Here is a 25,019-nt window from a genome sequence, read left to right on the forward strand (position 1 = left end):
GCTCTGTTCGGTCCCACCCCGCTGCCATCCCTGGAAAATCTCAGGAGAGGTGCTTAAGAAGGAGGAAACACCAGGTCCCCACAGAGGATGTCTTGTCAGTAAGGTGAAAGCTGTCAGGGCAGAAAGACAGTGTTCCCTGACTCCTGCCAGCCTTTGGGGAGGAAAGAAGCATCCTGTTCCCCAGGAACAGAGCCTGCAACGTGATCCCCCAGAGGCGGAGCCACTCAGAGGACACCTGGAACAAAGAGGCCTTTAGATTTTCCAGTTGGGCCTGCTTTGGTCTGTAATCCATTTAGATTCCAGGCTACCAGTCCTTAGAGTAGTCAAACCTCTAGCGATTTCTGCTGGGTGGGCACAGACTAAGTCAGGTGGAAAGTTAAGACAATTACCCAGATGATTCAAATCTTGCAAAAGGAAAAAAGTACTGAATTCAGGGCCTGGAGGGGCTTGGCTTCCTGTAAGCATCAGCCTTACCAGATCACCATTCAGCCCTCCACGTACGTCACTAGGCTGGGTGGTCGTATTCACCCAGGGAACCCTTACAGAACATTAGAATCTGAAATAAATGAATACTATTCCCCCAGCAAGACTGTGGACAGTTACCGTGTGCTCACCGCATGCTAAAGGCTGCAGCAACAGTCATGATTAGCCTCTGTTGCTGAGGATCAGAAATTTATAAGGCAAAGAAGACCAAGTGGCAAGTAAGAATTAGTAAGTTGCAAAATAGCCAACCTAAGTATTGTACGACTGATTGTTAATAGGGTTTAGAGAAAGAAGCTGCCAGTAGAGCTCAGGTCAAGGAGGATGATTTGCAGAGGTAGCTGGGTGTAAAAAGGAGAAACTTTCTAGCACAAATGAAGAGGATAATCCCAACTGTGAGTTAGGTAAAGCAAGGAGGTAAGAAAGAACACAAAGAATTTAGAAAAAAGCCAGGAGCCACTGCTGAGAGAATGCTGAATTTTTTTTTTAAGATCTAATTTATTTATTTATGAGAGACACACAGAGAGAGGCAGAGACATAGGCAGAGAAACAGGCTCCACGCAGGGAGCCCGATGTGGGACTTATCTCAGAACCCCGGGATCACAACCTGAACCGAAGGCAGACACTCAACTGCTGAGCCACCCAGGCGCCCTGAAAATGCTGAAATTGTTAAAATGCAAAATGTTTTTTAAAAAATTTTTAAAGCTTTTATTTATTTATTCATGACAGACAGAGAGAGAGGCAGAGACACAGGAAGAGAGAGAACCAGGATCACAGGATCACACCCCAGGCCAAAGGCAGTGCCAAATTGCTGGGCCATCCCAGCTGCCCTAAAATGCAAAATTTAAGCCAATTTGAGATTCTAGCCAGTAGTGGAATTTTGACTTAGGTACTCTGTTATGGGACAAGTTGTGTTCCCTAAAAAGATCCGGTGAAGTCCCAACACCTAGTACCTGTGAATATGATTTTACGTGGAAATAGGGCTTTTGCAGATGTTAAACCAAGTTATGATGAGGTCATTGGGGTCAACCCTAATTCAATACATCCAGAGTCCTTGTAAGAAGAGACACATAGGGAGACACACTTGTTAAGATAGAGGCTGAGATTGGAGTGGAGCCATTGCAAGCAAGGAACGCCAACAATAGGACCAGAGCTAGGAAGAATCGCAGAAGGACCCTCACCCGCAGGTTGCAGGGTGAACGTGGCCCTGCCAACGCCTTGATTCCAGAAACGTGAGGCAATACATTTTGATTGTTTGAAGCCACCTTGTCTGCAGTTCTTGTCACAGCAGCTCTAAGATGCTTACTCATACTCACAGACATTCTCAGTGAAGGTGCAACCATACATCACACAGACAGTGGGAACAGATGCGAGGTGCACGTGGAAAAGTGCTCTGTGCTCCCCACGAGGAATTCCATCGCCAAAGGACCTGTCCTCCCACACCCCAGGAAGACACAGGTAGAAAGGAGCGAGCAGCTGGCAATAGAAAGAATGGAGACAGTTTGGTTTGTGGTGAAAGGTATGAGCTTTAGAATGAAGGGGCGAAGACCCTGCCTCCTACGGTCTGTGAAACCTTGATCAGGTCACTTCCTCCTCTGGGCCTCCATCTCCTCAGCTAGAAAAAGGAGATGACAACTGAACTTAGTTCATAGAAGCAAGCGATTTTTAAAGAAATGGTATCCATGCAGTGCCTGGCCCCCACCTACCTGGTCCCGGACCTTGCCTTGGGGACCCCCCAAAATGATCACACTTCTACTCACATCTGTGCCTTTGTCCTACAAAATACACAGGTTTCAGCCTCAACCCAAACATCTCCATACATCTCCCCTTTACCCAAATGTCCCTCAGCCTCTAGGCCCACTCACGTCCCCTTGACCAGTCCAGCCTCATGAAGCTGGCCTCCTCTGAAACCTGTAATACATAAGAGCCTTTGCCACCAGGAGACACTAAAAATCAACTTGCTTTTTTCCAATATACTCTACCTTCCCTCCAGGTTACTACCATCACCAAGAGCCAAAGAAAGCCCCCTTCAATGCTCACTCAAAGCCAGACCTTTACATTCTTTATCATTTAATTTAATTTCACTTAATCCCATCCTCATAATGCGTCTCTACCTTGTCTCCTCCTGATAGAACAACCCCTGCCACGCAAGTAGGTGCTCAATAAAAGCTGTTCTACTGTGCTAATACCTTCAGTCTGCTTGGGCCAATGTGAGAAAAGAGCCAGAGAAGAGGAAGAGGACCTTTTATGTCTCCAGAAAACTATTGAGTGCTGCAGGGACTGAAGGGAAGGTGGTTCTCCTTTTGAAACAGGCTTGGGAGCCCAGAATTTCCACATGAGCCTCTGCCTAGCTCACCTTGACCCGACTCTACTTCCAACACTGCTGACCCCTGCCAAGCTAACCATCAAGAGAATAATCTTGTTATTGGTAACCTCTTCCCAACACAGCCTCACCACAGGACAGCCTATTAGGCCGTCGGGCCTGATTAGTGCTTGTTGCAGCGCGGTCGAGTGTAACTGGATCCTGAGCCGTGTGCTAAATGCTCCATCTGGAGCTACTCTCTCTGAGCACTGATGAGGGCTGCTCCCTTCTCATCCCTAAAGGTCTTCTGAAGAATGGCTCAGGTTTCCGAAACCTACTGGAAGTGAAGATAGAGTCCACGGCACAGCAGTCCTCACTCCAACATAAAGAAACCAAGGAAATAATGGCAGAGAACTCTTCCCAGTCTCATTCTTAATATGGGCACTTGGAGAGCCAATGTATGAATGCCCTGTCCTCTCATAGATTTGCTCGACAAATCTTTATTGAACAGCACCTGTATGGCAGGCATTGTTCCGGTACTGAGGTTGTATCAGTGATCAAAACAGAAAACAACCCCTGCCTTGTGAAGCCAGTGTTCTAGCAGGGAGAGATCTAGAAGAAGTTTAATTTTGGAAAAAGGAAATGACACAGAATGTGTTTTCGTTTGCCAGGGTTGGCGTAATAAAGTACCCCAAATCCGGAGCGCTAGATGACAGAAATGTATTGTCTCACCTGGAGGCTAGAAGTCTGAGATCCAGGTGTCAGCAGGGCTGGTTCCTTCTGAGGGCTCTGAGGGGAGGGTCTGTTCCAGGCCTCTGTCCTTGGCTTGCAGATGGCCGTCTTCTCTCTCTGTATCTTCACATTGTCTTCCTTCTGTCACATCTCTGTTTACTTCTTATGTTGTCCTGTTTGGTAAGGACACCTGTCATGATGGGTCAGGGCCCTTCCTGATGACCTCACTTTAACTTGATTCCCTCTGTAAAGACCCTACCTCCAAATAAGGTCATATTCTGAGGTTCTGGGGGGGGGTGGGTTAGGATTTCAACATATGAATGTGCGGGAGGGAGGTGCAATCCAACCCTCACAATGCCAGGATAACGTTCTTAGTTAGGATGATCATTAAGTTATGTAACTAACATTATAACTTAGAAATAAGTGCTCTGGAAAAAATGAAGCAAGTAAGAAAGATAGGAGTGCCCAGGCATGAGGGAGCATTATTAAATAGGGCAGTTGGGAAAGAACATTCTGGGCAGAAGGAAAATTCAGGGGCAGGACTGGAATGTTCTAGAAAAGCAGAGAGGTGAATGTGGTTGAAGATGAGCAGATCAAAGGGAGAAGAGTAGAGGGTGAGGTCTGATGAGAGAGTGAAGAGGGGCAGATGGTATACTTAAGCCACGGCTTAAGTGGGAGGGTTGGGGAGGCACATGCCCTGGCTTCACAGGATTGCGAAGAACTGTTCTTCTCCAAGTTCTGGTGTTGGGGTAAAGAAATTGATCTTCACGGTAACGTTTCCTGTCTGCTGCTCCTACAGTGAGTGCTTGCCTCACCCCTCTGTTGACTCTGTGGCCTGAGACCATGTGCTCAGGGTGCCAGTACCGGATTCTTAGGGGGCTGCATCCTCCTTTGTCTACAGACCCATTTCTCTAGACTTCTTGACTCATGAACACCACAGGCCTTCTGTTGCACATACCAAATTGGCCTCAGTGGACCAAAGTGTTCTGACATTTCCCCAACATGGGGCTTTCCTTGGCCCCTCATTTCTGCATCATCTCATGGTGCAAAGAGGAGCAAGCAAACAGCTAAGTAATAACCAGAAATAATAAACACTTCAAAAATTGCTTTCCTAGGAAACTGAAGCCTATAAAAGCTTTTACTAACTATACAATAAAAGGTGGAAATAGTTACGCTCCCAGACATGGCCAAGTGGGATGTCATTAGAGGGAGCAGTGTTTGCTTCCAAGAGCCATCACCCAAACCCTCGGTGAGTGAGGAATTCCCTTACTTCTTTCTCCCAACCAACCCCAGTTTCTTGGACTCCCAAAGGGTAGCTGTTTATCTCAAGAATTGCTAATATTGACTGAGGGCCTGCCATGTGTCAGGCCTCTTATAAACATCTGCTCCTTCGATCTTCATGGATATGACGGTGGATATACTATTCCCACTTCACAGATGTAGAAACCGAGCCTCTGAGTGGTTGTTTTTGCTAAAGATCGCACGAGAAAATCAAAGAATGGTGGGGGCAGGGCTTGAACCCAGGCTTCAAAGCCTGATTCCCCACCCTCCTCCACCCCACCCCTCACCAACACATCTTGCTGTGGTCCAAAACCCAATGTGGAGAGCAGAAGTCTCTACTTGAAACTTTCTCTCACTTAACCTGCATGTGAAAAGTTTCCTTGTTATGTTTCTCCTCTCTCTGACTAGAAAACTTCTCTTGCTACAGAATCCCAATTTTCAAATATTAATATAGTATCCTACTCTTCAGTGTCCAATCTCTAGTATTACTCCTCTGTGAAGCCTTCACCCAGAGCGCCTTTCCCCCGACACAGTCTGGATATATTCTCTCTATACTTTGAAACACTAGTAAAATATGAGGATTGGAGTCAAATGGACCTGTGGACATAGCTGAGCTTTGTGACATCATCCCTGAACATCATCTCCTTACGAATGCAATAGGGATCAAAATCCCTACCTCGGAAAGTTTTCATAAGGATTAAAAAACAATACCACACAGCAAGTACCTAGCCACTAGCAATTGCTCATTGAATGTGAGTGCTTTCTCCTGCTCTCTTATGGCCCTCAGAACTTTTCACGTTGTAGAATCACTATTTATGACTTGCCTTTGAAGGTACACTTTCTCACTTAATTTTTTAGCTCCCATTGATGCTCTAGATTGTTTAGGATTGTTTATGGAATGAGTTTAAGTTGCAAGTTACTAACTTTTCCTGGATAGAAGGAAGGAAGGAAGGAAGGAAGGAAGGAAGGAAGGAAGGAAGGAAGGAAGGCAATCCCATGAACGCAATGGAAGGGAGGAAGAGAAGCCCCCAGATGGAGGTCCACATAGCCAAGGTGGTTGAGGAGTCCCAAGGGCAAACTGACCTGTTTTCCAGAGTTGTCAGGATCTAGCCCCATCAGGACCTATATCTTTTGTATCCACATATGTCATATGCACACAATATGTGCAGTTTTTAAAAGCTAGTAAGTGACAAAGGATAGAAAATTCAGGCAACGCATTCCTCCATGTGTTAAACCCAGATCCAAGTGAAGAGTAACTCTGTAAAGATCAAGAGGCTCCATTTTGCTCCTTACCCATACCCCACGGTGGAAGCCCAACATAGGCAGGTTAATCCACACGAGAGGCCAGCATCAGGTCCCCCTTTCTCCCTAGTCTCAGGCGAGAACTGCAGCGCTTTGCTTCCTCTCAATCCGATGACAGCAAGTGAAGGAGAAGAAATGGAGCCCTCTGCCCCCACTACTTCTAAGTCAATTAGAACATGCTGATTTCCTTAACAGGATTATCTCTGTCCTTCCCCAGAGCCTTTTCCATTAATGAAGTGATCAATGACGTCTCCGTCACTCACACATCAGAACCCGTAACACAGAAATCATTTAATAACCAAAACAACCAATGCAGAGTTAATAATTCTTACTTTTAAAGCCATCTTTATGGCCATTTTGCTTCCTCCAAAAAAGTGTTTTAACACCAATGAAAATACCTCTTTTTCTATGTGGCATTATTCCAGTATTTTATTACTAGGCTCAGGGGTGAGGCTTTATGGTTCGTTTCTAGCAACACCAGGCAGGAAAAGAAAGGCAATAGAGTTCATGGGGTGACAAAGAGTGTTCCCCAACCCCTCCCCCAGGCCATCAGAAACCTGGAAATAATGGACGAAGCAAACTAGATAATCCATAATTCATGGGGAAATTTTAATCATATGTAAGCCGATATTGAGACATGTACCTATAAAAGTATTAGTAGAGGATATTGGAAATCCCCCAAAGCCTTCGCTATGGAGTGATCTTCCTAAACCACAAATAGGATTACTTCACGACCCTGCTTAAAACTTTTCAAAAGCTTCCCCTTGTTAGGAGGACAAAGTCCTACTTCCTTAACTGGGCTTCGAAAACTTGCAGGTTTTCACCCCTGCACACTTTCCTAGCCTCACCCCTGGTACCCACCTAATCCTGTCTCCGGCGTGACCCCCTACACACACCCACACATGCACATTCACAGATACACAAACACAAACGCATATGCATGCATTCACAAACACACACAAACACATGCACATGCTTTCTTCTACTCCTATTGATCTTTCAGGCCCTAGAGCAGATGTCACTTCTTCCAGGAAGCCCTCTAGAAATGTAGATTAGATGCCTTTCCTATGATTCTCCATAGCACTTCATGCTTCCCTATCTTATCCCTTCCACACTGTTTTGTAATCACTTATTTACCTGTCTAGTCCCCTTAACTAGATTATGAGATAAAGACTGTATGTATACTGTCTACCCCTGCAGTCCTGGCATCTAGGACAGGGTCTAGTCCACTAAATACTAGTCAAACTAAACTTAATAGAAGAGATTGAATTTAATATGACCTGGAAAATTGGCAGGCCTAGCACGTAGTAGGTGCACAGTAAATATTTGTCATATTGAATTGAATTAAACTGAATCTGACTTGGATCTTCTCAGGAAGGTAAAACAGATTAAGTGCCCTTCAGGAGGCTAGTAGATGGTTAATAGATCCAATAGTATCACCATATGTGGTAGACAATGGCGTTCACCAAAAGGGAGAGGTCATAGTGGGATAAGAGAAAAAATTACCACATTTAAGGGGAAGCACTGGTTTTTTTACACTGGTCCTGCTCAAGAGAAGAAAATCAGTAAACTAATCTCTGACTCCAGCTGGCTGTCAGGGCACTCGACTGGGGCAGTGGACTCATCAGGCCTCATCATCCCTCAGGATGTTTGGCCTCATTTTCTCAGATTCACTCTTCAGCCAATATCCCATAAACTTTCCCTGCAGATTTCCCACAGGGAGACCATGGACTGACCCCAGCATTCCTTTCCTCTTGGCAGCTCCGTTTCTCATTGCAAAGGAGTAAATTGGCCCTGATCGTGCACTGCCCTCTTGGAAGCCAGGCTATGGCAATCTGTCCTGACCACTGCTCCATTCTGAGTCTAAGAACAAATTTACAGAACTTCATAGGCTGAGCAGTCAGTGCTCTCCCCCGGAAGACCCTGCTGTCTCATTTCTTCTAGATACAATGGGAAGCAAACCAAGAACCTGCATGACTCACTGAACAGGGGCTGAGGGAGCTGACTCTGTCCAGCAGCTGGCTATGCTTGGGGAACCCAGGAGAGAAGGGACCACCTGAACCCTGGCAAAGGCAGGCAGGTGGACATTCAGGAGAGTCACATGGGGCTGGACATTGTCTTTGGTGGTGGGAACCCAGCTGCTGGATGAGTATTGCAGGCAGACTCGAGTCATGGGGAGTGGCACAACTAAGCACTGAGCAGGGCTTTGGAGCAAGACCCCATTTGCGGGCAGGTGGAATAAGGAGCCTGGGACAAGAGTAACCATATTCTAATCCTGGCTTCCATTTATTAAGCACCTACAATGTTCTGACTAATGTCGTTGGTGTCTTTATAAACGTTATCTAATTAAATCTTCCAACAACCCTGTGATCCAGGTACCAACAACACCTCAATTTACAATGAAAAAAACCACTCTGGATATAACTACCAATACTTGGCTATTGTTTCCCTATCAAAAAATAATGGCAACTTCTTGTAGTTCAATCTAATAGTCTCTGTGTCCATGATTGCTGGCCCAAGAGACTACATAGATTGCACAGATTGGTGGAAGTGGACAGAGGGGATAGAAGTGAACTGGAAAAGGGGTCAGTATGACACAACCAGCTAGGACTTGAGGAATGATGGCCTCCATGTGGACAAGTTCAAAAATACTGTTGTCAAGCCCCCAGCATGTGTGATTGCAGGGTCTCTGGCTAAGGGGTCTGGTCCCACAGATAAGCCAGCTGTTGTTTACCAGTCAAGGCACAAGTGAAGTTGCACACTGAGCTGTCCCCTCTCCCAATACCCAGAGGCCCAAACAGCCATTCACATCGCTGTCAGCCCTTGCCGAGCCTCTTTCTGTGAACAGAAATCAGATCACATGTTGCCTGAAGTCAGATATGTGACCAGACTCAGTGCACTGTGCAAGATTTCACCAATGATGAAAATAACTTTCTCCTGCTGCATTTAACATCTGGTGTCACAGATTTTTGCTGAGAGCCATAAAATCACTAACTTGCAGAGAAAACCTCATTGTTAAAAAATACATTTATGGAGGGGTGGGCGGCAGCCAGAGCCTTGCTGTGTTCTGGGGCTGCCTCGATGTTCATGGTGGCCCTTTGTCTCCTCAGCGGTTGATGACTTTCACAAGCCCCAGGAGGAATCTGGGGCAGTAAAGACAGACCCAGACTAGTGACTGTCACTGACTAGCTGAGGTACCTTGGACTGGTTCCTTAACCTCTCTGATCTTCCATTTCCTTGTCTACAAAAAAAAAATAGAAAAAGGAGAAAGAAGAAAAGAAAGAAAGAAAGAAAGAAAGAAAGAAAGAAAGAAAGAAAGAAAGAAAGAAAGATAGAAAAGGATAAAAATAACCACCTGCCAGGGTGACTCTGTAGATTCAATGAAATAACATATGTGACAGTGCCTGGCACAAGAGTAAATGCTAGCTTCTTTCTCCTTTCTTTTCCTTTTCTTTTTTTTGCTCTCTGACATTTCCTTTCAAACCCAAGTCTGCTTGCACACTGTGGCATTTGTCAAAGACTCGTACATATAACAAGCTTGGCCCAAGCTACAGCTAACTGGGACCCCCTGCTCTGCTCGGGGTGGAGGCACTGATGTTCTTCTCCATTTCTCCCAGGAAAATGGAAGTTCTTTGCGGAAAGAGACTGTGCTTTGGTGAAAGCACAATGCTCGGGTACTTACTGAATAGAGAAGTGAACTGTATAACATCAAGAAGCAGCAGGGAGGGAGAAGGGGTACCACCGCAAGTGATGTCAAACAGCACTTACCTAGCAAAGTCTTGGTCTGCCCAGGTCGGGGGTGAGGCCTGGAAATACAGGGATTGGGTGATTAATGGGTGAGCCTCAGGGCCCCCTCAATTTATCTGATAAGTGGGGGTTAGGATGGGAAGGCTTGCTCCTTGTAACTGTAACTATAGACCAGGATGCCTGCCTGGTGCCAGGCCAGTCTTATTTGAGACCTCCTCTCCCCCCTCTTGTCATTCTCATGGCTGCCCTCAAAATTCACCTTAAGTCTAATTCCCCTTGTGTCTACTTGTTGCTGTGGGTAGAGCGTTCAGAGGAAGCAACAAGATGTGATTTGACCCGGACCTGCCCTTCCCCACAGCATGGCCTTGACCTTTGAACCCATACCAATTGGCATAAATATTTGCTCCGAGCATATTCCATCTCCTATGTCTCTCTGTCTCTCTTTGTCTCTCTGCCCCCCTACCTTAGTTTGTGTGTTTCTGTCTCTGAGTGTGTGTACACTGTCTCTCATACACCCTTGTGTTTCTGGTCCTCTCTGTTTCTCTGTCTCACCATCTCCTGACGATGTGTGTCTCTGTGTATGGGTGTCTCTCTCTCTCTCTCTCTCTCTCTCTCTCTCTCTCTCTCTCAGCCTGTCTCTGCCCTCCTTCCCCCTCTGCTTGCCCCTCCTCAGCCCTCCCAGCCTGCCCCTACCTGAGCCCCTCCCCTAGCTGCCTGGGGTCGCACCCAGCCCAGCAACTCTTCACATATTTTTAACTCTCACTTATTATCTCCACCGCCGCCATTTTTGGCTGCAGGCCACAGCAAACAGAATGTGAGAAAGCAAAAACTAATGAGCTTCTTCAAGAGAGGATAGGGAGCTTCTGTTATTTCATTTAGTCCTCTGAGTTTAACTTCTGGCACTTCCGTCATATCTCCAAATGGTAAGTGAAGGTTGTTACTTTTCAATTTGGTTGGGCTGTGTAGCACATTTCATCAATTAAAATGCACCCTCAGTGCAAAATCACAACAGGGCCGGCAGGAAGGGTGCTAGTGTGTGAGGGATTTTTTTTTTCGAAGTTACTTTTGTTCTATGTAGTTAAGATCTGTTCAAGGCACCCTTTTGCTCCAAAAAACACCACTGTGGGTGGAGAGCAACATGTGTGCAAATGTGCGGCAGGGCAGCACCCTGACTCTGCAGGCCCCGGAGAGCCTGGACCCAGGGTGGGCCCGGGTCTCTGGGTTTAGCTCTGGCTCTGCTAACCGGCCTACCAATGTAGGGAGTGACCTGGGCAAGTCACTCAACCTGTCTGCACCCTGTTCCTGGCTCACCCATCCCCCACCGGTATGCCCCAGAAGGAATTCTCTAACTGAGAAGATCTTCAGAAGGGGAAATGAATAGGCTTCACCGACTTCCCTGATATTTGTTCATTCAACAGATACTTATTAGACATTTACTGCATGCCAGGTACTAGGCTGGCCTCAATATTTAGAAATGTGAAATTCGAAGACTTCAACTTTATCTCCATCCTTCCCTGCCAGATTGGGGTTGATTAATTTGAGTCACCATGAAAGCTTATCACCTCAACCTTCCATTCTTCCTACCTATAAACGTTGCACAGAGGGAGAACTTGGGATGCACCTTTTACAAAATTATTATTGTTTCCTGATTATAAAAGTAATATCTTTATTATAACCAAAAAAAATGTTTATTACAGATCAAAAGAAAGAACAAAATGTTAAGTCAGTCACAATCCTTCCTCCCAAAGATCACCATTAATTTCAAAGGAATGTGATTTTTTAAGTCAACATAAACCAGCAAGCCCACTAAAAGAGAGCTGAACCCCAGAGGAAAACCTAAATTTCATTTAACACAATAAATGAGCACCTGTCCTACACCAGACGCTATTATGGATTTACAAAATTAATAGATAGGGTCTCGCCTTTCCAGGGCTTGGGAATCGCTGACTTACTGGTAATTTTTACCCACATGTTTTAAGCTCAGATCTAGTCTCTAGTCCCATAACATGGGAATAGACTCCTTATCTGATTTTCACTGGGTTTTTTTTTTAACTCACTCTAAAGTTCCTTCCCCCATTTTACTTTTCCCACTGCTAGTACTCCCTCTCCCCCATAGTTCACCCCTTCCCATTTTGATTCTTTCCTCCATGTTTCCCTTTCAGAAACTGTGAACACTTGGCAGCCTTAGTCTTGTGCAACGTCTAAGAGCTTAGCCCTAACGTCTCAGGCAGGCTATGAATGATAGAACAGAGCAGGGTGCATGATGTGCAACATTACACTTTTAAAAGCCTCCTGCAGCTGGTGTCTTCTTATAGCCCAGGATTGGCTGCTCATAAATGCTCTGAACCGGGCAGGATGCAAAGAATATCCCAGGGCTGTTCCCAAAGTGTGTTACCTGAAACTATAGTCCCCTGCAATATTACAATATTGCAAGAGAGGGAAGGTGGTGGTCAAATAATTTGAGGAGTGCTTCTGGCCACATCCTAGTCGCAAAGCACGTGAACCCATCAAAGGCTCTGAGAAATCCCCTGAACTCACTTTAACCCAGCAATTTCTAAACATCTGACCATGGGTGTTGGAAACACTCAGGAACATCCTAAAAAACTCATGTGAGGACATAAACGGCAGCTATTGTCCTTGTATAAGTTATTCATGTTAATATTATGTCAACGTACTAAAAAGGAACATTGGCTCTGGTGTTAATAACAACATCCTTCTTGGGACGCCTGGGTGGCTCAGCGGTTAAGCCTTTGCCTTCAGCTTAGGGCCTGACCCCTGGGGTCCCGGGATCGAGTCCCACGTTGGGCTCCCTGCATGGAGCCTGCTTCTCCCTCTGCCTGTGTCTTTGCCTCTCTCTCTTTCTGTGTCTCTCATGAATAAATAAACAAAATTAAAAAAAAAATCCTTCTCTTAACACTGCCAGAGTCATTGTCATTATCTTATACAAGGTCATCACTGGCCCAGCCCCTGCCCAGTTCACTAGCCTCGGCTCACACCCATCCCATACTTCAGTCTTCCCAGATTTGCTTGAAATGCCCCAAACACGCATGCGCCTTTAGTTGCTCCCTCACTGCGATGCTCATCGAACTTACCTGCACGGTTGGCTCCTACCCAGTTTCTAAGGCTCAAACTTCCTCAGCTGTGGCACTGTCTCTGCACCCTCCCAGAGCAGGACCCCTTTCCTTGTTTTTTCCTGGCATTCTGCATATACTCCATCCTCTGAGTGGGAGTGTTTGCTTTCCATGTCTGTCTTCTCTGCCAGGCTGAGAACTCTCAGAGGACAGGAATAGTGTTTATTCCTCTTTGTGGTCCCAGGATTTAGTATAATGACTGATTCATAGAAATTTCCACATAAAGAGATGAAAATGGACCCACATCCAGAGGTCAAGCAACCCCGATGAAAGGGGACAAAGGGAGACGTTGCTTGAAACAGGAGAAAATGCAGGCCGGGTAGCAACTGACATTTGGAAGCTTCAGCTCTAAGTGACATCCTGGTTTTAGTAGCGTCTCAACAGCATTGGCAAGATCCAGCCGTGTGGGTGGTCTGTAGGGGGGCGAGGGGGTGGGGGGGGGGTTGGACTGGAGAACAGATTCCCAGGAAACTGAACTTCAGACATAGTACCAGGAGGTCAGGATGGGGTAAGCCCTAGAGAAAACAGGGGAACTCAGATGCAAATCTCAGCCATTGGGAACCAGTCATTGGGTTGATTGGACTAACAGCCCAGCCCAGATTAAACTCCTTTTAAATGGGGAAAGGATTGAATCCAGATTCAGAGGCTTGGCTGAGCCCACAGGTGTAGATTAAGTGGCTGCACCTGGAGGATTAGTGGACTACAGGGACAGGAAGCCAAGTCGATCATTAAGGCTTCCTGGTGCCTCTCTACATGGCCTTGCTCAGGTTTGCCTCTGCCAGTGCGCTATAACCTCAGGGTCCCCCTGCCCCCACTATCGATTCCTACATTCTGATCCCCTTTCCAGAAAAGCAGCTTCAACCTACTTTCAAAAGCGTTTGTACCCTAGAGTTTACATCCCAGAATCAGACTCATGGAGTTGTCATCCCAAGACCTGTTCACCGCAACATACTCAAGGCCAGGTTGGGAGCTTCAGTGACCAATATATCCAAATAGTTTTCAAGTAAAATGAAGATAGGTAATAAATATAAGTGGGATTCTTTAAAAAAAAATCTGTTTGTTTCCTTTTAATGGCTGAAGACAAAATCTCCCAAGTATCTATTACCAATCAGAATAGTTAAGGGAAAAATACAAAAGATTCAGATCAAGCTAAGAGAATTAGAGATGTAGTTTATATTATTCAAGAGATTCTAAAAATGGGGGAAACAGATTCTAATTAAATCTGAAAGTCTCAAATCCATATCTAGATCGCACTGTGAAGGGAGAAGCTGACCACATTGGTTCAGAATGATCTTGTTGGCAGTGCAGGTAACTGTGAGGAATCTCCTCCAGTAAAACATGGGAAGAGGCCCAAAAGGTCAAAAGTTTTACAATTTCCATGAAAAGTCTAAAGGATAAAAGGGACTTTCTGTTTTGTTTGGGGGATTTTAGTGGTGGGAGAGTTTGGCTTTGGTTTTGTTTTACTTTATCAGTCTGGACACCAGAGATCAATGAGAGGAAGAGATAGAAACGCTGGATGTGTGGGGACCAGACAGAAGGGTGGACAAATGGATGGATGGTGGATGGATGGATGAGTGGGTGAAGAGGTAACATTTTGGAAATGTGGATAAAGGTTCTCACTCGGGCACTTGCTTGGTGTTTTCCCCAAAAGGCCACATATAGTTCCTCAAAGTCCTTGTGCTTGGTGGGATGGTTGGGACAAGAACCATATGCAGCTCAAGCATGCGCTAGGATCACTCTGTCCTTTGAGAGTCTAATAACATTGCCGAGACACGACCTCCACTCCACTCCTCATCAAATCTCACCGTCGCCCCAAGATTGCTATGGATTCTAGGGCTTATATGTTTTTGATCTCTAGTTACTCAGACTTTCTGTTCCTGCTACATCTAGAAAGCACTTGTGTTTCCCCTCCTGTGTCTGTCCTCATCTCTCTGTTCTAACTCAAACCCACAGTTTCACCTTTTTCCTTGATTTACCCCCCAAAACCACTCCCAAACAGTTTACTGAGAATATAGGAGAAACTTGATGGGCGGTGACACCATAGAACCACACAGAGGATGGCATAGGAAGAGTCACCATCAGGCGCTCGGGGGATCAGATGGTCCCGTTCCCCTAATCTCGCAGCCATACCTGCAGGGAGAAGTTTGTCGCTTGCTTTCCTTCTCCTCAGAATCTCTGGCCTCCTGTGACTGTTGGCTTCCACTCTCTTCCTAGATTCCTCTCATATTTTTCTTCTCTGCTCCCAACCCTGCACATCCCTGTCTATTTCTGATCCATTGGGGTTTCTCTTCACGTCCTGGCCCACGGCTCTCCCTGGCTGTGCCACAGAGGCTCCTTATGAGCCAACACACCCATGAAGGTGTGTCTGAGACAAAGGCTTTTCTCTCCGTGACAAGGATGGTATTTGTCTCAAAGTAGCGATTCTCCCCTTCCACCCACCACCACACTTCTACCCTAGCAATAATCCTCAGACACACAGCCCCCTTATTAGCTCCGTTCTGAATCAGGGGCCCAACGTCTATGCTCCTGACCTCAGTCCATAACCCGGCCCAGTGCAGCCCACCCTCGCTCCTCTCCTACAGTTGCTCCCTCAAGTCCCCTTGGCACCTGGGTTTCTTAAAGACCAATTATCTTAAAACACAAAGGGTACACAGGACCAGGTAATGCTGAAGCCATTTGACTTATTTTGCCTTATTTAAGGTCACAGCAACCCTATTAGATGGGCAATATGCCCATTTTACCCATGAAGATATTGAGGCTCAGAGAGGTCAAATACTTTTTCCAAAGTCACACGGTTTTCCTCCTTCCAATTCATTTTCCCGCCTGTAGCCAAAATGATTTTTCATATCTGTGACCACAGTTACTTTTCTAAAAGGGAAATGTCACCCATAGTTAAGAATCTCCCATGGTTTGCCTCAGGAAACAGACTGAGGGTTGCTGGAGGGAATGGAGGTAGAGGGCTGGGGTATCTGGGTGACGGGCATTACAGAGGGCATGTGATGTACCGAGCACCAAGTGTTATACACAACTGATGAATCACTAAATTCTGCCCCTGAGACTATACTATATGCTAACTAAATTGAATTTAAATTTAATTTTTTTTAATAAAATAAAAGGGAAATGTCACTCTCTTGCTTAAAACTCTTCAACAGTTACCTACTGTCCTAGGGAAAAATTTATCCTGGGTCCCGTGTTTCTCCAAGCCACCCTCTCCTTGCTTCTGCTTACCCTCTTAGACTCTAGGCTCTAGCCACACTGGATAAGATGTTGTTCTCCAAAAATATCTCCTGTTCTTTGTAGCCATTTTGTCTGTCTGTCATTTTCTCCCTACTAGAATGAAAGCTTCTTGGGAGAAGGAATTTGCTTTTGCTCCTCACTGCTATAACCTTATTATCTGCAACAATGCCTGGCACACAGTAGGTCTTCATGTCAGCCAAATTACTCTCTCAGCCTTAACCTCCAGACCCCATCTCAGGTGTCACTTCCCCCAAGAAGTCTTCCTGACTTTGCAACCAGGTTTCAATTCTCCTTTTCTTTTCCCTCACATCACTTCCCGGATATGTCTGTCAGCACTGAGGAGGCTCTATTGTGATTTGTGCTTTTCTCTGCACACACTCACTGACTTATGCACTAGAAAGTAGACTCAAGAGCATGGCTCTGTCTGGTTTATCACGGTGATATCCACAGTGATATATACAAACATACAAGCTGGAAGTCAAACGGGGACACATGTCTCCAGAGCCAGTGTGTGGAGCCACCACAAAGATGCTACTCTTGAAATTGCTACGACAGCATAGACTGAATGCGTAGAGGGAGAGAGAACATGTTACCTTAGCTATGGAAACCATTTGCCTTTGTTGTGTCACTGGCCTAAGGCAATGCCTGGCATTTAGTAAACTTCAAATAAGAATGGAAGAAATGATTGAGAATGAAGCAGGTGTTGGGACTGGTGTGTCCTCCCACCAATAGCTTTTCTGTTTGGATGCTATTCATCAACCCTCTCCTATGGTAACACTTTGACCAATATGGTAGAACTAGAAAAGTGACATCCAAGACATTGGGGATTAGGAATAACTAGTAGCATAAGTGAGCATCAATGATGGACCTTTCTAGCCAGCTGTCCCACCAGCCCTTGCCCAACTAAGAATTTGCCTCCAAAGAAACTGTAATGTGTGTTTCAGGAGGCTCCAAGAGAGCCCAGCCTTTCTGCCCTCCCATCAACATGGTCTTCTTGGAGCTCTGGCCGGTCACTTTCCCTCAAGACCCATCTCACATCCTATTGCCTTCTGGATATAATATCCTGTCAGGTCCACTCAAAAGAAAAATGCCTTCTTCTCCATCTGAAGGATCTTTTGGGAGCTCCCTTGTAGTTATTAGCCAAGATCACATCATCTTGTTTCCTGTGAAATGTATATATTCTGCTGATACCCAGGCTGCGTAGCCACTAACGGATCACCTTGACTCACTGAATATATCCAGAACTTCTACTTCCTAGCACATGACAGGATCCAGGCCACATGTGTGGGTGAACTTCCCCCTGCTCTACCACCCACCCCTTAAAACTCAACCTTTTAGGCTTTAGAAATTCAATGTAATTCAACAAATAATTATTGGGGTTACATCTATTAGCCCCAGACTGTACCAGGTGGTAGGAAGGGTCTAGCTTCACTCCATACCATCCACGTAGCAGCCTTGGGAGGTGGAAATTATCAGCCTCATTTTCTCATTTTACAGGAGAGGGAATTAAGGCTTCCCAAGGTTAAGCAGCTTTCCCAAAGACACATCCATTGGTGGGTTAGGGCATGAGGATTCAAAGCCTAAAGATTCTAAAAGGCACATCCTTTCTACTTCATCTGTTTACCAGAGTATTTTCCTTATCTTTTTGACCAAAAAAAAAAAAATTCTATTTTTTATATAATAGAAACATATAATAAATTATTTATCTTATGCTATATAATATAATACATAGTAATCAAGGTTATTATAAATTATTCCAGAAAGATCCTATTTAACTGCACAATTTATATGGAGGCATGCGCGAAGAGAGAGAAAATGCATTGGTGTTAAGAACCTGGCAGAGAGTATGACACAGAAACTCAGGATGAGTGAATTTTGATGGGTGTCAAGAAGAGTAGGAAGGACAAGACTGGATGTTTATTAAGTTTCTATAACATGGCAGGGGCTTTTCATGAGTTTTCGCATTCAGTCCCCATGACAAATCTGTGAGGTTGGCCCATGATGAGATAATAGTATAACTGGGTGTTATACTATATGTTGGCAAATTGAATTTAAATAAAATATTTTTAACGGTGGGGGGGCACCTGGGTGGCTCAGTGGTTGACCATCTGCCTCTGGCTCAGGTCGTGATCCTGGGGTCTTGGGATTGAGTCCTGCATCAGGCTCCTTGCCCAGTGGGGAGCCTGCTTCTCCCTCTGCCTGTGTCTCTACCTCTCTCTGTGTCTCTCACGAATAAATAAATAAAATCTTTAAAAAAGAAAAGAAACAGACTCAGAGAGCTAAGTCAATTGCTCAGGTTCCTAGAGCAAAATGGTAGAGCTTAGATTTGAGCCCAGGTCTTTCTGACTCCAGAGTTGACTCTCCATCCTTTGTCCCGGGTTGTTTCTCACAAACAGGGGTCTCCACAGGGGACCTTGAGCACAAGTAACATAAAAATAGGAATGGAGGGAGGCAGGTGAAAGTGAAATCGAATTAAAGGAGGTACCATTAGGGCAGGCCGGTGGCTCAGGGGTTTAGTGCTGCCTTCGGCCCGGGGTGTGATCCTGGAGACCTGGGATCGCTGCATGGAGCCTGTGTCTCTGCCTCTCTCTCTCTCTCTCTCTCTCTCTCTCTGCCTCTCTCTCTGTGTGTGTGTGTGTGTGTGTTTGTCATGAATAAATAAATAAAATCTTTTAAAAAATAATAATAAGGGAGGTAGAAGTACCATGGAGGGAGTTTATTTCTCAAATAATTTGGGGCTCCTGCCCAACGCAGTACAAGATCTTCAGGCTGAAAGCCCTGGTTCTCAGTCCTGCCCAGCTGAGTTCTCACCACCTAAGATGCCACAGAGCCCGGTCAGGCTTCCATTTCCTCTTCCAGAAAGGTAGTCTGTGGGACAAGGTGATTTAAGGTCTTAATAGTCCACAAAGAGTAACAGCAAAATATAATGGTTTTTATTTATCACATCATTATTGTCCAAAGTCCTTCCTGGGAAGCTAAGTGTGTCCAGGCTGCAATGTTTGCCCAAAGAGCACTTCTTTCACTGTGTTATTTATCTATATGGGCCCAGGTAAAAATTGGCGAAGGCCTTGATAGTTGGCTAAGGACAAAGTCTGTAAGCACACTGGTATGATGCCCTCTGGGTGGGGGAGCCGGTATAGACGCTCAAGGAAGACCTTTTCATTCGGCCAACACGAAGCTACCAAGGCCCTGCCCGTAGAGCCTGGCAAATGATTATGTAAGTAACACACTCCTGTTCCGTTCATGGAGTCTCCTGGGGCACCAGGGCGGGCTTAGCAGGGAGGTCATACGGTCAGGTTTGTATTACTCCAGCCTCTGAATCATAGACAAGACCTGAGGCAGAGACCAGTTAGAAGATCCACTGCCACAATGCAGGAGAGACCTGACGAGGCCCTGAACAAAGTCCGGGCCAGCGGGGACGTGGACAGACAGACACCCCTGGGAGGTAGAGAGGGATCGAGGGGACATGGGATAGGAAGGCATCCCTCTGGCCGGCATTGGCAGGCAGAAGAGCAATTAGTACTGACCACAACGCTCAAGGCTCGAGGCCCGCTTGGTCCGCCTGTCCAGGGAAGCAAGATGCCAAGGGGCACAGGTGTTCCAAGGCAGCCTTGGCCCCCCACCCCCCAGATCGCACAAACAGGCCTTCTGCCTTCCTGCCTCCTCAACGTCCAGCATCTCCAGGGAGACCTGGCCTCCAATCCAGGGTGCTCAAGGCAGAGAGGCCTGCAGGGGTGCAGGAGTCCAAGAGCGGTGAGGGCCCCTTGTGAGCATTGTTATTCGGACTCTACCAAGTCCTGGGAGGGCTGTGGTCCCTCCCGTGGGCCCAGCTTCTGGGATCTCCGCACACCCTGCACCCATTTGCTACCATCTGTTTCCCATCGATGCAGAGCACGGGCTCGTGCGGGTGGTCACAATCACCCAGAAAAATCACTCTGCCAACAAATATGAAAAATGTTCGATTTCATCCTCTCCCTCCCTTTCCCTCTTTTTAACTGACTTATGAAATGGCCATCGAAAATATTGACCCTTTCTCTAAGTGCCTCCCAACCCCAAGGAAAATATAATGGCATCGGGTTCCCCCTGATGCCCGTACTTTATTGAAAGGGAAGGGGACCTCACTGCACATGTACAACGGCCAAACCAAAATAGGAAATATGAGCAAAGTGGTTGCATCCTTTTGCAATCAACTATTATAAAAGCTGGCCATCCCCTGTTCAATAAGAAAACATGGAGTTTCCACCAGGCCCAGTTTTATTTTACATAATTGTAACCATCTCGCATGTCAATTAAGATAGAATGTTACCTTTGGGATGGGATCAATTAGGGCCCTGAAGATTGAATTTGGAATCATGATTAGTCTGTTTTACATTTTGCATTCATTTTCCAAAATATACAATTGTCTGATTCAGCCCAATTTTTAAAAACATATTGTAAACTTATTTATTTTTTTAAGCCAAAACAGACGTGGGAGGCCTGCTAGTAACAGGAACCCTAGCAAAATGGAGGATGGGGTGGTGGGGTTGCTATTTGATTAGAGTCGATTCTTAAATTTCCACAGCAAGAAAATATTGAATGTGGTGTAATGGTTGCTGGATTTTCTTAAGAACTGAAATCATTACGCTCTGGCTACGATCCAAGTTCTTCCTTTTTTTTAGGTTACAATTTGAAACGGTGCAGAACATGCTATAGTGTTGTAGTCATTCATGTAATGTCATTGAATCGAGCTTCTGGAAATAGACAAAGGACTTTGTGTCCCAAAATGTTCTTCTGGCGGAAAATTGATAGCAGCATGAGATATGCTATTACTGGGTTTGGTTCTGCCTCCAAATTTGTGCTGACTAAAGTGATTTCATGAGAGAGAGCGAGAGAGAGAGAGAAAGAAAGAAAATGGGTAAATGAGCTTGCCACTGTGTGGGGAAGCTAAATGCTTAAAATAAATGCCATACCGAGGAAAGGCACACATTTCCCAGCAGAGATGTGCAAGTTTTTTCAGGGGTCACTAACATAATGTGAACCTCTTTGCTTGCTTTTCTGAAGTTGTTGTTTCCCGAATGGAGATGATGAACAGGCAAATGCATGACACGAAACTCCTGGGTAATTCCCCGAAGCCCTCCCCTCCCGTCCCTGCCCTCCACAGTGTTGTCCCGTTCATTGTCACCCCTCGTCTGGAGCTTTTGCCAGATTCATCAGGACGACAAGCGAGTCCAGTTTCACCAACCAGGGATGCAGCCTGAATGCAAATCAGGACTCAGCCAGGACACATGGTGTTGGGCAGGAGCCCAGGCCCAGCCCATTCTTTGCCCCCTCATGCCTTTCCAAGATTTGCCATCTTCATTGCTACAGTCCCTTTCAGAAGGAAAAGCTAGAACTGTTTGTGCATGATGTGAAAGATATGTCAATAAAACTCCTTTCCACATAAATAGCACATCAAAATATTACCAAATAATGCTGGTGACTTTGCCAGCAGGCAGAGGACTCCATCTGGAGATAATATCTTCCAACTGAGAGGCGTCCAAGGTGCCCTTTCCTGGGCAACGGGCTAGTTGACCATTCCCAGGCTAAATCCTGTCATCTCTGCACATGCAGGCTCTCAGCGATCCCCTTCCTCTTGGGTCATGCCCAGACCACCCACATCTGGATCTGGGAGTTATCTGCTCCCGTCCAAAATGAACCCACTGATCCTCTTTCCTCAGGGATGGCAACAGCATGATCTTTTTCTGACCACACCCCAATAATACGCAAGCATCCTCCAGGGGTGCCCATAAGCCCAATTCCGAATTCTAAGGGGGCACAGAGTTGGCTAGCTACACCAATACTCTCTGCTCATGTGCTTCTGTCAATCCAGTGACCACAGCAAAGCTCACTTTTGGGTCAGCTCCCCAAGGCGTCAGAAGTGATAGCTTCTGGACAAAGTTCTCTCACTTTCCCCTAACTCATGGGTCTCTCCCTTCTCTTAATGCCTATGTAATTAGAGTCTGAGCCACATAGACATGCTTTCCATTGTTCTCCTCAGTTATTCAACAAATGTTTACTGAGCATTTATCATGTGCAAAAACCAGTAAGGCAACAGGAGTAAACAAAATATCAATAGGGGTCCCCTCTATGTATTTCCACATACAGTTGACCCTTGAACAAAGTAGACTTGAGCTGCACGGGTCCATTTATAACAATTTTTTACATACAGTATTTTCTCTTACGATTGTCAGAGTAACATTTTCATTTCTCCAGCTTACTTCATTGTAAGAATACAGTGTGTAATACATACAGCATCCGCATTTTGTACTAACCTACCGTTTCTATTATTGGTAAGACTTCCTGTCCATAGTAAGCTGGTACTACTTATGTCTGGGGGGAGTTGAAAGTTATACGTAGATTTTTTACTCTCTGGGGGTTGGCACCCCTAACCATCACGTTGTTTAAGAGTCCACTGTGTCCGTGTGAATCCCAGCTACTCTATTGAAGTCTGACAATTTCTGAGGATCCTTAGGGAGGTTTGTATTTATAGTCATCCAGGCTCCCTTTGTAAGTGCCATCTCTACCTAGACCCACGTCCACCAGGTCATGAAAGAAGTCATTTCTACTTATTTAAAACTTCACACAAAGCTTTTGTGAGTTTTGTGAGTAGGTTTTTGGGAGAATTTGCTGGGCCTGTGCAAGAAACGGGAGGGAGTGGTGTTGCAGCAACACAGTGTCATGTTAAACATTAAACGTAAAACGTTGGACCATCTTACCAGCCAAAGATTTCAAAAAGGGACTCCACTTTTTTATAACTCATTCATTTCCTTCCCACCAGCTCAGCCTCATCCTTCATGATTCTCTACCCCTTTGTACTCTTCTCTTTTTTCTCTTCTCAGGAGAAAAAAATAAAAGCAAAACAAAACTCATTTTCTGGATGCAACTGTTTGAACCGTTCCCCTTTTCTTGGGGAAGGGAGGTGTTGGGCTTACAACAACACTCGCACCCTTTATCTCTAATACCCTTAGTGAGTCATCAAGGTTCTTTTCCTAAAGAAAGTTTTCCTCCCTAAGAAAAATATCCATACCACTGTTAAGATAATAGTTTTTCCTTATTATACAACAAGGTGTGACACAATTCAATTCAGTGTCACTTGCCATTTTCAGAATACATTCTGTGTCCTTAGCACCACATTGAGCCCCCAAGCATACGAATTCACTGAACCCCTACCATGACTGACTATGATGGAGAAACTGAGGCTGAGAGCAGTTTCATTGTCCAGGGCCACCCAGATCTGTCTGATGATAGGAACTAGTCTCTTAACCAATAAGCAAATAACTCTCCCTCACACAATGTAGCAAAATTAATTATTTGCAAGGTTCTATGAGAGTACAAAGATAAATAAGGCGTGATCCCAGCACCAAGTGGGTTACAGTATAAACAGGAAGTGTTACAGTATCTTGGAGACAGAGAGACCTGGAATACAAATCCTCGCTATGTCATGACTTTGTTGAATGACACCGAGCAAGTGACTCAACCTCTCTTAGCCTTAGTGTCCTCAAATATAAAATGGACATGGTAATAGTATATACCTCATTAGATTGTTTTAGGGACTCAGTGAGATAAGGTATGGAAAGGACTCAGCATAGTGCTCCGTGTATGAGGAACGCCAAATAAACGTTATCTTTCATTATTAAACAGAACATATTTTATGTGGATTTAGCATTTTTTAGCATTTTTAAGCATTTCTTAATGAGAATCTTCCTGCTTCTAAATACCCTTTCTAAATATCATTTAGACGGTTATTTACTGTCTTATCACATGACATACCATAATTCATCTCTCTCTTCCCTCACTTCATTTATCTATTGGGAAATAATATTATTTCTCTTCTCAATGTGCTGGACATCTTTATACACTTAGGTTGTTATGTCTTTATTTATATTTGCCACAAGTATTTTTCCAGATGTTTGTCTGCCCTTTAATTTTGTTTAAAATATTTTCTGACATACAGTTATTAATTAGTTTTTAGGTAAATTTTATCTTAGTTTTCCTTTGTGATTCCTTCCATTACTTTTAAGTTTAAAAAATCCTTCCTACACAGAGACTTCACCAACATTTTTTTCTAGCATAGGATACATTTTTCTATATAAAGTAATTCATAAACCAAATAGATTCTGAAATGTAATGTTGGTAGTTTCATCTACTCATGAGCAATCTCAATATCCCATGACTTGAAGGAAATTGTAACAGTGTCAATAATTTTTTATAACATCATCTGGGAAATAAAAATCAAATTTGAGGGGCGCCTGGGTGGCTCACTCAATAAAGCATTCAACTCTTGGTTTTGGCTCAGGTCGTGATCGCAGGGTCATGAAATCAAACTCCATGTTGGGCTCCATGCTCTGTGGGGAGTCTGCTTGAGATTCTCTCTCTCCTTCTCCCTCTGTCCCTCCCCAACCCTCCCCCCACTTGCAGGCTCTCGTTCTCTCTCTCTCTCTCTCTCTCTTCTCTCTCTCTCAAATAAATAAATAGATCTTTTTTTAAAAATCAGATTTGAGCCACTCATCCTGAGCAAGTTAGTCCACTCCCATTCTTGAGTAGAGTGATTTCTAAAGTCTAAGAAGTTGCACAGATCTCCAGAAATGCTTTCATGAACGTTAAAGCTCTACTTAGCATGGCTCTGGCCTTCAGAGAGCTCTCTGTTTTCCATGAAATCCTGAATAATTTGGAGAGAAGACTTTGGAGTGAGGCTGACTCAGGTTCAAAGCTCAGCCCTCCTCTCAACCCTATAATTGTCTGAACATGTTCTAGACAAATCCTCTGAGCTTCTGTATCCTCGTTTACAA

This window comes from Nyctereutes procyonoides, unplaced genomic scaffold (assembly GCF_905146905.1).
Source record: "Nyctereutes procyonoides isolate TBG_1078 unplaced genomic scaffold, NYPRO_anot_genome, whole genome shotgun sequence".
Classification (NCBI taxonomy): Eukaryota; Metazoa; Chordata; class Mammalia; order Carnivora; family Canidae; genus Nyctereutes; species Nyctereutes procyonoides.